Below are 14,426 nucleotides of genomic sequence, written 5' to 3'. Positions count from 1 at the left end.
TTTCGCCATTTCCGTTAAACTTAATCGCCTCTAGTGCTGCGATCAACGGCTCAAAGATGTTCACAAATGAAAGCACTGCATCGTGCTTCTCGACCCAGCGCGTTTCGCATAGTCCCAAAAGGCGCTGCCTTGTAGACTCAGGACAGCTCAAACTTACCATTTCTCGCAAATCGTGTGAGCGGCTAGAAGATTTACGGAAAAAGACTGACGTCGCCTTTAGAGTCCCAAAACAGTTTCGGATGTCTGTCATGGAGCATGCCGCACACAGAACTAGATTAAGGGGGTGACTGGCGCAGTGAGTGTAGAGTGCGGCTGGATATTGCTCCCGAACAGCAGCTTGAACACCATTCGTTTTGCAGGCCATCGAGCTTGCACCATCGTAGCGTTGACCACGGAGATGCTGCATATTAATTCTAATGTCTGTAAGGAACCTTATGATGGTGTCGATGAGGGCCCTGCGGTCACTTTGGTCGTGAATTGGCACAAAGCCTCGATACCAGCAATATTCGTCGTTTCATCAGCAAGTACGGAGAAGCAGCCTGCAGCGTTTACTTTTGCGACTAGGCTTACCTTGATGATTGCAGCAGAGATTTCTATAATCTGGTTTTTTACATCTGGGCTTAAATACGAGGCATTATTTGCGCAACTTTCCACATGCTTTTTTTTACATCTGTGTTGCCACAATCCGCTCGCATGCGAAGCAGCGCTCTGAAGTTGCTTGCATTTGTAGAGGAGGCTGTGCTTGAATCCATGGGACCACTGTCTCCATGGCAACGGAGAGCCAGATGTTGCCGCCCGCAAAAGAGAACTGTCTCAACAATAGGCTGTAATTTCCTTCGGTTCTCTCTTATTTGAATTTGCCTGCCATGTTCCAGTTGATCAACAACACTGGGCACACATCCTGAGAAAGTTTGAAGAAAATTATCGGCTACCAGCTGAGCGTCAGTGTGATATTTAGTGGCTTCATGTGCACCGACGACTTCGAGGGCACGCTTCCACTTTTGAAATGGCTTGGATACGAGGGCCCCAGTGCGCGCATGTTGGCCCTTGCCAACCTCACTTCTGCTAAAAAGGACACACACTCGGCAAAGCGCACACTCTTGAAGCGCTGAGTAGCTAAGCCATCGGTACCTGTCCAGCCAAGCCACCTGAAACCTTCGTTTCTGCTTCAAATCGTCCATAGACATAAACATGTAGCCTGGCGGAGGAATTCAAGGAGAAGTTAGCAGTTAATGTTTTGTCTGATCATCCACTTTTGAGTCATCTGTGTAGAGCCCGATATCAAACTTGGTTTTGCTAACATTTTGAGGGTCTCAAAAAGATAAATAATTAAATAAAGAATAATAAGGCTGAAGCCCAATGAATCCCACCCCCCGGGTGACGCCCCCGGTCGGTGGTGTATGAGAGCACGAAAAATTTCGGGGGGGGGGGGGGCTGAAGCCCCATAAGCCCCCCCCCCTCTGGCTACGCCCCTGCTACAGATGGACCCCTCGTCACCGCGATCACGACCTGATCCGATAACAAGTCATGACCAGCTGCTGGAGTTCACTGATCACGGGGATGATCTTGTTCAAGAACTACCAAGAACGTCTTCCACACATGCACACGGGTTCGTGAAACGTGCGTGCGCTCTCCATCATAAGGGATAAGTATAAGCACTACATATCAGCTTACCGCTTCTGGTGTTGGTATAATACCCACGTTACGGTTGGCAGCGTTACCCAACTGTAGACAACTGGCTATATAACAAATATGCAGCTCTTCAACATATATGTGCGCGTATAAATTTCATACGAATATTTAGCGTCATTTTTATTATTTATTCATTTTCAATACTGTGAGCCCTTTCGAGCTGTTACAAGGTGGGAAAATTGACAACACTGGAGCTATATATGCAAACAGCACAGAAAATATACAAACAGCATAGTACAAACAGCACAATGCGAACTAAAAACAAATGTATAAACAGCGCATAAGAAAATACAAAACAGCAGCATAGAAATGATGTTGTGCAAATACACATAACAATAAGAATCACAAAATTAGACACCGAGTGACAAGCTTTTCTTCGAAACTCGCGAGCGAATTCACACCTTCAAAAATTTCAGGGCTAAGTTTATTCCATTCTTCAATTGTTTTGACCAGCAGAGAATGCTTGTAAACATCAGCTCTAGACACAATAGGTCTAACAACGTACGGGTGGGAGGACCGGGGTGACACTCTGCCTAGAGGCCGCAGGTAGAGCACGTTTCGCTCAGTAAAAAATTACGCCACAGTCACCTTCCCGCCGCGTGCTTCGCATAACACCGACTCCCATGGTACGTGGGATCTGCGGAATTTTTATTGCTATAGCAATTATATGGACAGTCTCGGCTGGATTTTGCCGTCGCCGTCGCCGCCGTCATGCACCATATATGTATAAGTATGTGTATATATATAAAAGCGCCAAAGAAAAATAATTCAGAAAATGCTTCCGAAGCGGGGAATTGAACCAGGGACCTCTTCCTCCGCAGCGAGTGGCGCTAGCCACTACGCCACGAAACGCAGATCCTACACGTAGCTAACGGCGAGCGTTATATACACATCCTTTACCGCTGGACGGACTCAGAGACGGCTGCGCTTATAAGCGTTTCTTCATTACCAGCGAGATGGCGTTAGGAGCGCGACAGGCGCATTTAAAAGTCGTCAGCTCGCTCGCTCGCTTCTTCTTATACTTGCGCAGGGAGAAACTTGCCCTTCCGCTGTCTGCTCGCGTGGTTTTCTTGTGCTGAGGGGAAGAGGGATGTTTCACGCTTTCACCGTGATGTCCGCGCTCATGTTACGGAGCGTACGAAAGCCGAGCTCAAGGGACGCCGCTAAACGAACAAACAGAAGATGAGCGCGAACTATCAAGTGTCACAGCTCGACTCTTGAAGCACGCTAGTTTCCTTCGCTGCTTCGGCCGCCTTTGCAACAGGAGCGCTGTTCAAACTGAGAGTATCCATTGGCGAGCCTCACTTCATATGGCATTAGTTTCTTGCTATCGCATTCATTGCTTCGGCCTTGCGGCGAAACTGTGACTTTTTTTTCTTCTTGCAATGCCTTATCTTGTCATTATTTTGTCATTTTATTGTCCCTCCTACATGGGCCAGCATATTGGCCTGCAGTATCAATAAAAAAGTCACAGTTTCGCCGCAGCGGCGAAGCAATGAATGCGATAGCAACAAATTGGAATGTAACGCGAAGAACGGAAAGCAGCTCGAAATTGCCAGCGCGTCGCTCGAGCCCAAAGGACGCACGAAAAGAACGCACACAGCACGAGCGCGAACTATCATGCGTCACAGCTCGATACTCGAAGAACACTCATCATCATCAGCCTGTCTACGCCCACTGCAGGGCAAAGGCCTCTCCCATGTTCCGCCAATCAAACCGGTCCTGTGCATTCTGCTGCCATGTTATACCTACAAACTTCTTAATCTCACCTACCCACCTAATTTTCTGTCTCCCCCTCGCGCGTTTGCCATCTCTTGGAATCCAGTCAGTTACCCTTAATGACTACCGGTTATCCTGCCGACGTGCTACGTGCTACGTGCCCGGCCCATATCCATGTCTTCTTCTTGATTTCAACTATGATGTCCCAATAAAGAAGGGCGTACGGCAGGGAGACACGATCTCTCCAATGCTATTCACCGCGTGTTTACAGGAGGTTTTCAGGGCCCTAGATTGGGAACAATTAGGGATAAGAGTTAATGGAGAGTATCTCAGTAACCTGCGATTCGCTGATGACATTGCATTGATGAGTAACACGGGAGACGAATTACAGCTCATGATTACTGAACTGGATACGGAAAGTAGAAGAGTGGGTCTGAAAATTAATATGCATAAAACTAAAGTAATGTGGAACAATCTTGGCAGAGAACAGCGCTTTGCGATAGGTGGCCAGACACTGGAAGTTGTAAAGGAGTACGTCTACTTAGGACAGGTAGTAACCGCGGAGCCGAACCATGAGAGTGAAAGAACTAGAAGAATAAGGATGGGATGGGGCTCATTCGGCAAGCATTATCAAATCATGAATGGTAATCTACCACTATCCCTCAAGAGGAAGGTATATAACAGCTGCATCTTACCGGTACTTACCTACGGAGCAGAAACCTGGAGACTTACAAAGAGGGTTCAACTTAAATTGAGGACGATGCAGCTAGCGATGGAAAGGAAAATGATAGGTGTAACCTTAAGAGACAGGAAGAGAGCAGAGTGGGTCAGGAAACAAACGGGGGTTAAGGACATCATAGTTGAAAAACGCTGCTGAAACATAAAGCAGGACGCACGAAACGAACGAACAGGTACACACAGGACGAGCGCGAACTAAATGTCGCAGTTGTTACTTATTTATGTTTGAATAGCGCGCTCCTTTCACAAACGCGGCCGCTTCAGCGAGCGAAGTGACCTTCGTGCGCTCTGTGACTTCAGCGCGGACATCGCGGGGAAAGCACAATACATACAACCCCCCGCGCCCATTGCGATACTCGCGCCATCTCGCTGGTAATGAAGAAACGCTTATAAGCGCCTGCCGTCTCCGAGTGCGTCCAGCGGTAAAGGGTGTGTATATAACGCTCGCCGTTAGCTACCGCGAGGATTTGCGTTTCGTAGCGTAGTGGTTAGCGCCACGCGCTGCGGAGCGAGAGGTCCCTGGTTCGATTCCGCCCTTCGGAAGGATTTTTCTGAACTACTTTTTGGGGGGCTTTTATATATGTATACATACTTATACATATACAGTGCATGACGGCGGCGACGGGGAAGACAAAAACCAGCCGATACTGTCAATATAATTGCTATTGCGATAATAAATAAATAAATAAAGGCAAGAAAACGTATCTGCGCATGCCCATGCGATAGGCGAGGCTATCAATCCGACACGCGTGGGGGTCTACGTGGAAGATAAGGTTAAGGCATTTGCTTTCATTTTTACGCAAGTTCCGTTTATGGAAGGCCCCTTCTACGTAGGACTTTAACCAGAGATTATTGGAACATAAGAGATCACTAACCGCAGGCACACCTAATCTATCCTTACATTGCTGAGATTGTAAGTGCACGCCAAAATTAGATGAATGCGCAGCGTTGTACAGGCATAGGAATGATGAAACGCGCCTGATGATTGAAGCATGTCATATCGAGAGTAGTGGTAGCACATGCGTGAGCCAACTGTCGATTAAGTTGCATAAAGATGAAATCAAATGCCTTAACCCTTATCTTCCACGTAGACCCCCACGCGTGCCGGATTGATAGCTTCGCCTATTGCATGGGCATGCGCAGATAAGTTTTCGTGCCTTCTTTCATTTCCGCGGTTGTGCGTCTCTTCAGTTGTTAGCCGGCGTTTGTGGTGTCCTGACTTCTTTCTTGCGTCCGTGTTTACACGCCCTATCTGTTTAGAACGAAATTCAGTTATTATGCAACCACAATATCCTGTTCGTACGCAAACATAATGGTTCCCGCTAGCTCAACAAGGAACTCAGAAAGCATCATGCTGCTCCAATATCCCACCGCTTGGGCAGCGCAGAAACTAAACAAACAAACAAACAAACAAACAAACAAACAAACAAACAAACAAACAAACAAACAAACAAACAAACAAACAAAATCCACGATTCTCTTGATGCATCGCGGGTGCGTCTATCACGGCCAGACATTTGGCCCGGTTCGTTAGAAAAACTGCCAATTCATTGCCAGTCGTCGCCGTCGAGATAACGCCGACACACAGCGCTCTCTTTTCTACGCACTGAGGTGAAGCGGCAGTCTCGGGGCGTGTGTACCGTTTTTTTTATTCTATTTTATTTAGTTCCGCGTCACTGCATACGTCATGGCGGGGCTTCTGAATTCTTTAGGGTCGATACGCCACGTGGTGTCGGTCGCGCGAACTAAACCGCTGGTGTCCAGAAAAGCTGCATATGATCAACTGAAGGTTTATATTTTTCACATGCTACATATATAGGAATGAAACAGAAAAAAGATACAAGAAAAGTTAGCAGTTAACAAAGAAAGATAAACATAATTTGTGCACTCGATGCACGAGGTAGAAAGCAGACTCATTGGCCAGGCGCACCATTTGCCACGAATTGTAGCTATTTATCTATGAGATTAACCGACGGTTCGCTAACGCCGTTTTCAGGTTCCCGCGCCATTTTTTCTGCTTCAGTGGTATGCTCATCTTTGTGATTATGCACCGCTATTGTGCTTTCGAACTGTGCACGGCAGCCGCATCTGCTGACATGCTGAGCCAAGAATCCCTCATTGCCATTGCGCACATTACGTGCATGCTCACGCAGGCGGTCTTGAGACATCTCCCAGTCTGCCCGATGTAACACGCTCCGCATGATAGCGGAATTCTGTATACTGCATTCGTGTCACATCTGACAAACTGGGTTTTATGCCTGACTTTGCAAGAGCGTTTGGCCTGGTCGTTTGCACATGTAATTTTGGCAAGGTGGAAGAGCCTGTAAGGTGCGGAAAAAACGACCTTCACACCTACGCGTTGACCGACCTTTTTCATTTTTGTCAGGTGACGGGGCAAATGCTGCTGGTTGAGCGCTACCGAGGCGATAAGTTCCCGTAAAAAACGCTGTACACAACCTTGCTCAGCAACTGCACGCTTGAGAGCAGCACGACAGCAGTGTGCAATTGTTCCATCACATGTTATTATTGAGGAGCTGGCTCGCCAGGTGCTTAATCTGGGGCAAAGTCCCGCGCCGTAAGCGTAACCTTAGTTCCAGAGGTGACCGCTGCAGGCGCAGCTCGCGCGAAAGAGAAGTCTTCTTCCTCTTGTACTTTGAGCGCCCTGATGATGATATTAACGCAGGCAAAACCACATATAGCATAGCCAACTGTAGCACGCGCACGCTCGCGCGAAAGAGAAGTCTTCTTCCTCGTGTTCTTCGAGAGCCTCGATGATGATAATAACGCAGGCAAAACCACATATAGCATAGCCAACTGTAGCATGCGGCGCTCGCTCCACTCCGGCAGTGCGCTTCGATACTAATAACATGAATGGAGAAGACAAGGCGGCGGAGCGTAGGGCTCGCAAAGCAGCAGCTACGCAGGCTTGCCGCCAAGACCCTGCGGTGAGAGCTCGCGAGGCCGCAGAGAGACGTCAGCGTTGTAGGACCCCGAGATACAAGCCCGCGAAGCCGAAGCAGTGCGGAAGCGGCGGCAAGAAAACCTCGAAGAGGTACGGGCGCGAGATGCAGCGGCCAGGTGCCGAAAGCGGTCGCTACCTGAAGTTGGTGGCGCCGACGCGCGCTTAAAGCGCGATTCGCCGCAAGGTCTGCGACCGCTTGTGGTTCGACAACCACCTGACCACAATCGCAACTATAACAACGTGTGACGTCTTTATATGACAGTAGAGTAATTGTACGGAGCATTCACGGTTTACCCGACTATCTCCGAGCCAGCTCCTCATTCATAATCTTCAAAATTGGCTAGCGCGAAAATCGACAAGGACTAAGAAGGACCACTGATGTACAGGACAGGCGCTACTCGCAACTAAGCTTAATTCAGAAACGTCTTCCTACATATATACACAGCCGAGTGGCGCGCGCAGGCGCAATACACATGACAGTCGACATGCTAATCAGGACCGGGATACCAAAACATATTCGCATTATAACCAAGTGTCTAAGAACAGTCTTTCCTTACTGCGCAGAACAACAGAAGTGTCACTGATACATTCACGGTCTTTCTTTTTAATGTGATAAGCCTCCATTAGTTCTCTCGCCAGCCGTGAATGTATCAGTGACACTTCTGTTGTTCTGCGCAGTAAGGAAAGACTGTTCTTAGACACTTGGTTATAATGCGAATATGTTTTGATATCCCGGTCCTGATTAGCATGTCGACTGTCATGTGCATTGCGCCTGCGCGCGCCACTCGGCTGTGTGTATATGTAGGAAGACGTTTCTGAATAAAGCTTAGTTGCGAGTAGCGCCTGTTCTGTACATCAGTGTTCCTTCTTAGTCCTTGTCGATTTTCGCGCTAGCCAGTTTTGAAGATTATGAACCAACTAGCCCAACAACGTATACTCTTAATACTCATTCATAATTCACCTCGTGGATATGGCGTGATTTTTTTAGATGCGAAGCATCTCTTGTTTGGGGTATGTCCCGCGGCCTGGTAGTCCGTATTCACACTACGCATGCGCAGCTCTCCTCCTTCCCTTTCTCCAACAGTTGCGCGTTACTCTCTCCACTTTTCTACCAGCACCTGCTTGTGCTTCTCCGGCGTTCTCGCTTCTGCTCTCACGGCGCATGCGCTGCTCTCATCCTCTAGTCTCCTCTTCTTCAAGTGGTAGAGCACTGCGCGCGTTCAGTGCAGCGCTTGCTTCGGTTTAGTCCTCTGAAACGCGGGCTCATCCTGCCAAAATTCTCTCCTGTGCAGCGCCGCGATGAGCGCCAGCGCACGCGCGTCCCCTCCCCCCTCTCTCCTCTCCTACACTGCCTCCCTCTCGCGCGCCTGTCGACCGCGTTCCCCGCTCGCCCTGTGAGAACTAACGGCCAGGCTAGAGGGAAGACACGACGCGCGTAGTGTCCCTCTTCGTGTTCCACGACGCGAGGTTGGTAGCGTGCCCAACGAGCGCCAACGGAACGCGATCGTGCAAGTGCTCCGGCTTCGCATCGCTTCATGGTCCCCTTTAGCGGGAGATGGTGTAATCTTTCATATTTAGCGGGCTTCCTAGCAATGCAGAGAAATGAACTTTGTGAGACGTATCTTTCAGAAAACAATGCAGTGGGTGGTTCCTGAAAGTACTCTACAGCTCTGTGACCATACTTTAGGTGTTCAGCTAATAATTAAAACGTTGGTTAATTAAACGTGAGTCTGTTAAGGGACAAATGAAAAGTTGCCTGAGGCTACTTTCTACCATTAGGCTAGTGCGAATACTGCGCCTTCAGTTCAATTCGCTTCCGACGCACCTTTCAGTTTTAAAGTCCTGGCTGAAGTTACGTGCAATGACCTGCATACCTTGAAATACATTCAACATTAAAAAAATTTGGTATACCTGGAGGAACATAACTTATTATATACTATGCAACATGTCATCAGGAAAGGACTCTCAACTACCACTCAACTTGCGGAAATAATACATGACTTTGCCGTTACAATCGATTCAGGACTGCAAGCTGACGCGATTTTTATAGATTTTTCTAAAGGCTTTTACCACGTTCCACACAATTTATTATTTACAAACCTAAATCACTAGGAATTAATTCCAAAGTCGTCTCATGGATTGAAGCCTACCTCTGGTACCGTTCCCAGTTCGCTTATGTAAATAACGCAAAATCAGACCATCCTGCCGTTTTTTCAGGGGTCTCACAAGAATCAGTTTTGGGGCCGACTCTATTTTTAGTGTACATAAATGACATCTATTCATGTATGGAACCCGGGGTAAAAATAAGGCTCTTCTCAGATGACTGCGTCATTTACACACCTGTTAAAACTGATCAGATAAAACTCAATAAATGTTTAGAAAATATCAGCACTTTGTGCCAAAAATGGGGCATGGAAATTAACACAGAAAACCATGTGCATGACCGTCATTCGTAAAAAAGAACCTTTAAACTTCACACACACTAATGAATGATCGCGTCGAACGAGGTGACTCGGTTAAGTACCTAGGTATTACGATAACAAACTCACTGAAGTGGGACCTGCAAACAAGTAATGTTTGCGCTAAGCGTTTAAACAACTTGCATTTTTTAAAAGAAAACTAGCTACGGCTTCCCCCTCGATGAAATTAACCGCTTATAAAACTCTTGTCAGGCCTATATTGGCATACGGCAGCATAGTATGGAACCCGTACCAAAAATATCTATGCCTCGCGTTAGCAAAAAAGTCAGAACCGGGCCCATGAGGTTTATATACATCGAATATTTCAGACATGACAGCGCAACCGCGCTTCGCACCGAATAGGGTATACCTACGCTCGCTTGTCGGAGGAAGATAGCTTGTTTGAAATTTCTTTATCTAATTTATCACGACCTGACAAATTTAACCAAGTCCGACTAGTTGGGGCCGCCCAGACATCGTTCTAGTAGAACCTACCATGTTAAATGTATTAGGCCAATTATTTCCCGTTGTAACACACTAAAATGCTCTTTTTTCCCCTCAACGGTAGAACTATGAAATTTGCTTCCAACTGATATTGTTTGTTCGCAATCTGTGGCTGCATTTGTATCAGCACTCGAATGGCACCTTGAGTCGTTATCGCCACCATGAGTATGATGTGTAGTATGCTATCAAACCACCCGCACACTCAGTATCTACGCGTTTTCTGTCCTTTTACTGTAGCTGCAGCTTTTTCTTTTTGTTATTCTTTATTGTATAATCATTTCCGAGCACATGCTGTTGAGTATTTACGATGACATATTATTGAGTGTATACGCGTGCGCGAGTGTGGCTCACTGCGTCGCTTATTTGTCATTTTTGTATTAAGTGGCTTTTCATTAGGTACCCAATGTGGATGCTGACTTTTCCTTTTTCTTTTTGACACAGCGTGTCTACTGTATTTAGTTGTTTCCTGTGTCGTTCTTGATCTCATGCGTCTTCTTTGAAATGGATGCTTTGGCAGTACCATTTGCATGCCCACTCCTGTATGAGGATTTGGCTTACAATATAAATAAATAAATAAATAAATAAATAAATAAATAAATAAATAAATAAATAAACGAAATTGCAGTGCCTTAGCTCGCCTATGTCAGGATATATACGTAGCGTTAGCAGAGGTGCAGCTGATTATTCTTAGCTTTCCAGATTGTCTAGGATTATAAGATGCGAAGTATCTTAAGGCGGAGCTCAATCCGGTGGTGGTGGTGGTGGTGGTGTGCGGCGTGACCACCCTTACTGCGCATGCGCATATTCTCTCCACACACCTCCTCTCCACTCACCCTCTCCCCTCCCCCTTTCCACTCTTCCTCTGAAACGCGGGCTAGACATGCCGAAATTCTATCCTGCGCAACGCCGCGATGAGCTCGAGCGCATGCGCGTCCCCTCTCCTTCTCTCTCCTCTCCTACGCTGCCCCCCTCTCGCCCGCCTGTCGACCGCGTTCCCCGCTCGCCCTGTGAGAATTAACGGCCAGGCTAGATGGAAGATACGACGCGCGTAGCGTCCCTCTTCGCGTTCCACGACGCGAGGTCGGTAGCATGCCCAACGAACGCCAACGGAACGCGATCGTGCAAGTGCTCCGGCTTCGCATCGCCTCATGGGCCCCTTTAGCGGGAGATGGTGTAATTTTTTAGCCTTCTTCTGTTCATTCTTCGTACGCTGAACCCCTAATTGCCAGGCAACTACTTCGGTATCCGATGAGATAAGCTTCTAGGCTCTTCTGCGCCGTCGAGCAGGATTTGCGCTCTCCTTCTTCATGGCGTTACCCACCTGCAAACGCCAGTCAGAGGCGCTATCAACCGGCTCCAGCGCAGTGTAAGACGGCGACTGCACAGCGAAGGCGAATAGCTGCGCGGGCGCCGGCGCCACTGTGTCTATGGCTACGACGTCACTCCTCTCGAATGCGGCGCAGACCGGCAGCGGCGAGCGGCGCGCACCGGCGCCAGCTTGTCTGCCACGCCTGCGACGCCACTCCTCCCGAACGCGCAGACCAGCAGCGGCGAGCCGCGCGCGGCGGTGTCGGAGAGCGCGTGAGATGCCAGCTCCGGTGACCCAGCTGTGTGACATCACTGATCCTCGCGCGTGCGCAGCACGGCTCATGACCATCCACGCGAAATCGGCTCCGGCTAGGCAAGTGCAGCTAACGCTACAAAACATGCAGCCACCTTAGGGCACGAGGAAAACAATCATGCAATGTATGACTCAAAATCATTCCCTCCAGGAAATGTAACACATGCCAATAAAAATGAACAGTTTAGTTGGTATGACGCAGTAGAAGTTTTAAAACAACACAACAGATAAGCAAAAGAAGCAAACATAAAACCAGCACCAGCCACGGTGGCCGAGTGGTTATGGTGTTCTACTGCTGACCCGAAGGCGGCCACATTTCGATAGAGGCGAAATGCTATAGAAGCCCGTGCACTAAGATTTAGGCGCACGTTTAAGAACACCCGATGGTCAACATTTCCAGACCCCTTCCTACAGCATCTCTCATAATCATCGTGGTTATAGGGCGTCATATGCCCCAACAATTGCCAATATTTTTTAACAAACTAACTTGCAATTAGGTTTATTTATTGCAATCAAGTCATATATTGTTGGGCAGTCCGTAAAAAAAACCACCGATAAAAAAAATTGGACCATCTCCTCGAAAGGAACCCTGATGGGATGCGAAGCAGCAGCGTTGCGCACGGGTGGCGTCACGGGTTGAATGGCGCTAACGCGGGTGCTGCGGTGAGCGCTGGAAGATTCGTTTGAAGCGAAACTCGGTGTAGCGTTTACTGGTGCAAACGTTTGTTTGAAACGCAGACACGGGAGGCGAGCGGACGTTGGAGCCGGCAGCTGCGGGCGCTCCGGCGGGTGAGGGAGAGAGTGATGTACGCGCGCACCTGCGAGGGAAGCGTGCGAGGGGAGCGTGACGTCAACGCCCAACTGCGGCGTGACCTACTTGGCACCGCTCCGACACCTGCGCCGAGGGAAGCGCGTTGCCTCGCGTTTGTGCGGACGGAGGGACAGCGTTACACAGGCTAGTCAAAGAGCTGCTTTGTATCTAATAATGCCATAAATGATGGTGATTTGGACATGCCACCTGATGGTTCTTTTTGGTTAGCTCTTGTATACTTTTTAGCGATCATTAGCTTTTTCATTACAGGCAGGACAAGTGTATAGGACACGAATGTGAAAAGTAAACCTTGTTGCACGTCAGCCCTCTCGCCTGTGTCCTTCTATTTATCTTCCGTCCAATGTGCCATTCACAAATTCTAGGATGACCATTACACACTTTAAACAGCACTCCATTAAACGGCTAGCTTTCCGACTAATACCATCACAGCAGGTTATAATCTAGGTGCTCAGCGTCACAAAAATATTGCACATAGGACTAGGCGACATGTGAACTACTCACGGACTGAACCGCGACATCAAAATTTTCAGTATGACAATTGGTAAGCGCGATTTCTTGCGCTAACCACATCATATCGCTACGAATATGGTCTCTAAAATAATGCGGGCTCTCGTTTAAGCGCTGGAGTCAAAATTGCATCGATATGATTCGGACTAAAAACGGCAAAAGTGTGTGCATTGCTTAGCGCTAAATTTTTGCATTTGAATCCGAGGGTACTGCACGGTCCCATGCCAGTAACTTTCCCAAACAAAACTCCAACATGTTTTACAATACATAAAATATGCAGTCCCGCTGGGGTACAGTCAAACCAAACCATGCGCTTTTAAAAGAACTTTTCCTAGGAAATGTTCTTCGGAAAATCTACCAACTCCAGTGCTCTAGCTTTTAGCTTTGTGTGATATAGATCAACAAATGCGTGTTCAATGAATATGAGCACCTGTCAGCCCTTTTAGGATGCTTTACATGAAAAACCCAGAAAAGGGCAAACAGGGAAGCAATGGCTGAAATTAACGAAGACGCCACGAACAGGCTCTGATGGTCGGCATAGAGCCCCAGCATGCCGTCAGTCGCCGTCTGTATGCACGGCGTCAGTGGTGTCCTAGGCTTTCTGCAGAAAAAAGCACCAAATGAATCACAGAACTTAAACAAGCGCTCATTTCTTTTATTGCCATAGAAAAGAAACTGCCTCAGCTTTGCATTTCGTCCTAAACCAAAGTATTTTCCTCAAAGATTTTGGAAAAACAAACACATTCAAACATGGTAATAAAACTTCCCTCACTGGAAGAAGCGTATTTCATAGTTGTTCCTTTCAACTGCACAAGAAAATGTACAGATATTGGTCGACAATGAACGAGAACGAATTGTAGACTACAAATGACACCTTTCTTAATGTGAGGACCAGGCTAAGGCAATATTATCATTAAGCAGTGCCTGCTTCTTTTTTAGTTTCTTGCTCTGTAAGAGTGTAAAAGAACAAAGCACTGCTATGACTCAGCACATAGACTACTTGCGGTGATTTCAACTTTAATGCTGGCCTCAGCATTTAAAATGTACGTTCATTGGACATCATGCGAGTGTTGCACATTGCACTTCATCGATAGCTTGTACATGCTAATTAAAATTACACTATGCTACTTCGCATTCCCGATACTAGACATGCAAAATTTAAAAACCTTGAAAACGCATTCTGTCGCACTTTGTAGTTTGGACCAAGCAAGATGTGGCCATGGGAATTTGGCTAATCGCAAAGAGTGGCCTAATTTCAGCGTAATGACCGAGGTGCTTAAAGTTTTGTGGCAAGGCTCCTCGGTGAAATGAGTGAGCCACTCCCGTCAGTGCATAGTGGAAAGCGCAGTCTTATGCAAGGTAGAATAGGAGAAAATCATGCATGTGTTTCAG

This window comes from Rhipicephalus sanguineus, chromosome 1 (assembly GCF_013339695.2).
Source record: "Rhipicephalus sanguineus isolate Rsan-2018 chromosome 1, BIME_Rsan_1.4, whole genome shotgun sequence".
Taxonomy (NCBI): domain Eukaryota; kingdom Metazoa; phylum Arthropoda; class Arachnida; order Ixodida; family Ixodidae; genus Rhipicephalus; species Rhipicephalus sanguineus.
The sequence above is the reverse complement of the archived record's forward strand: the minus strand, read 5'-3'. Positions refer to the sequence as shown.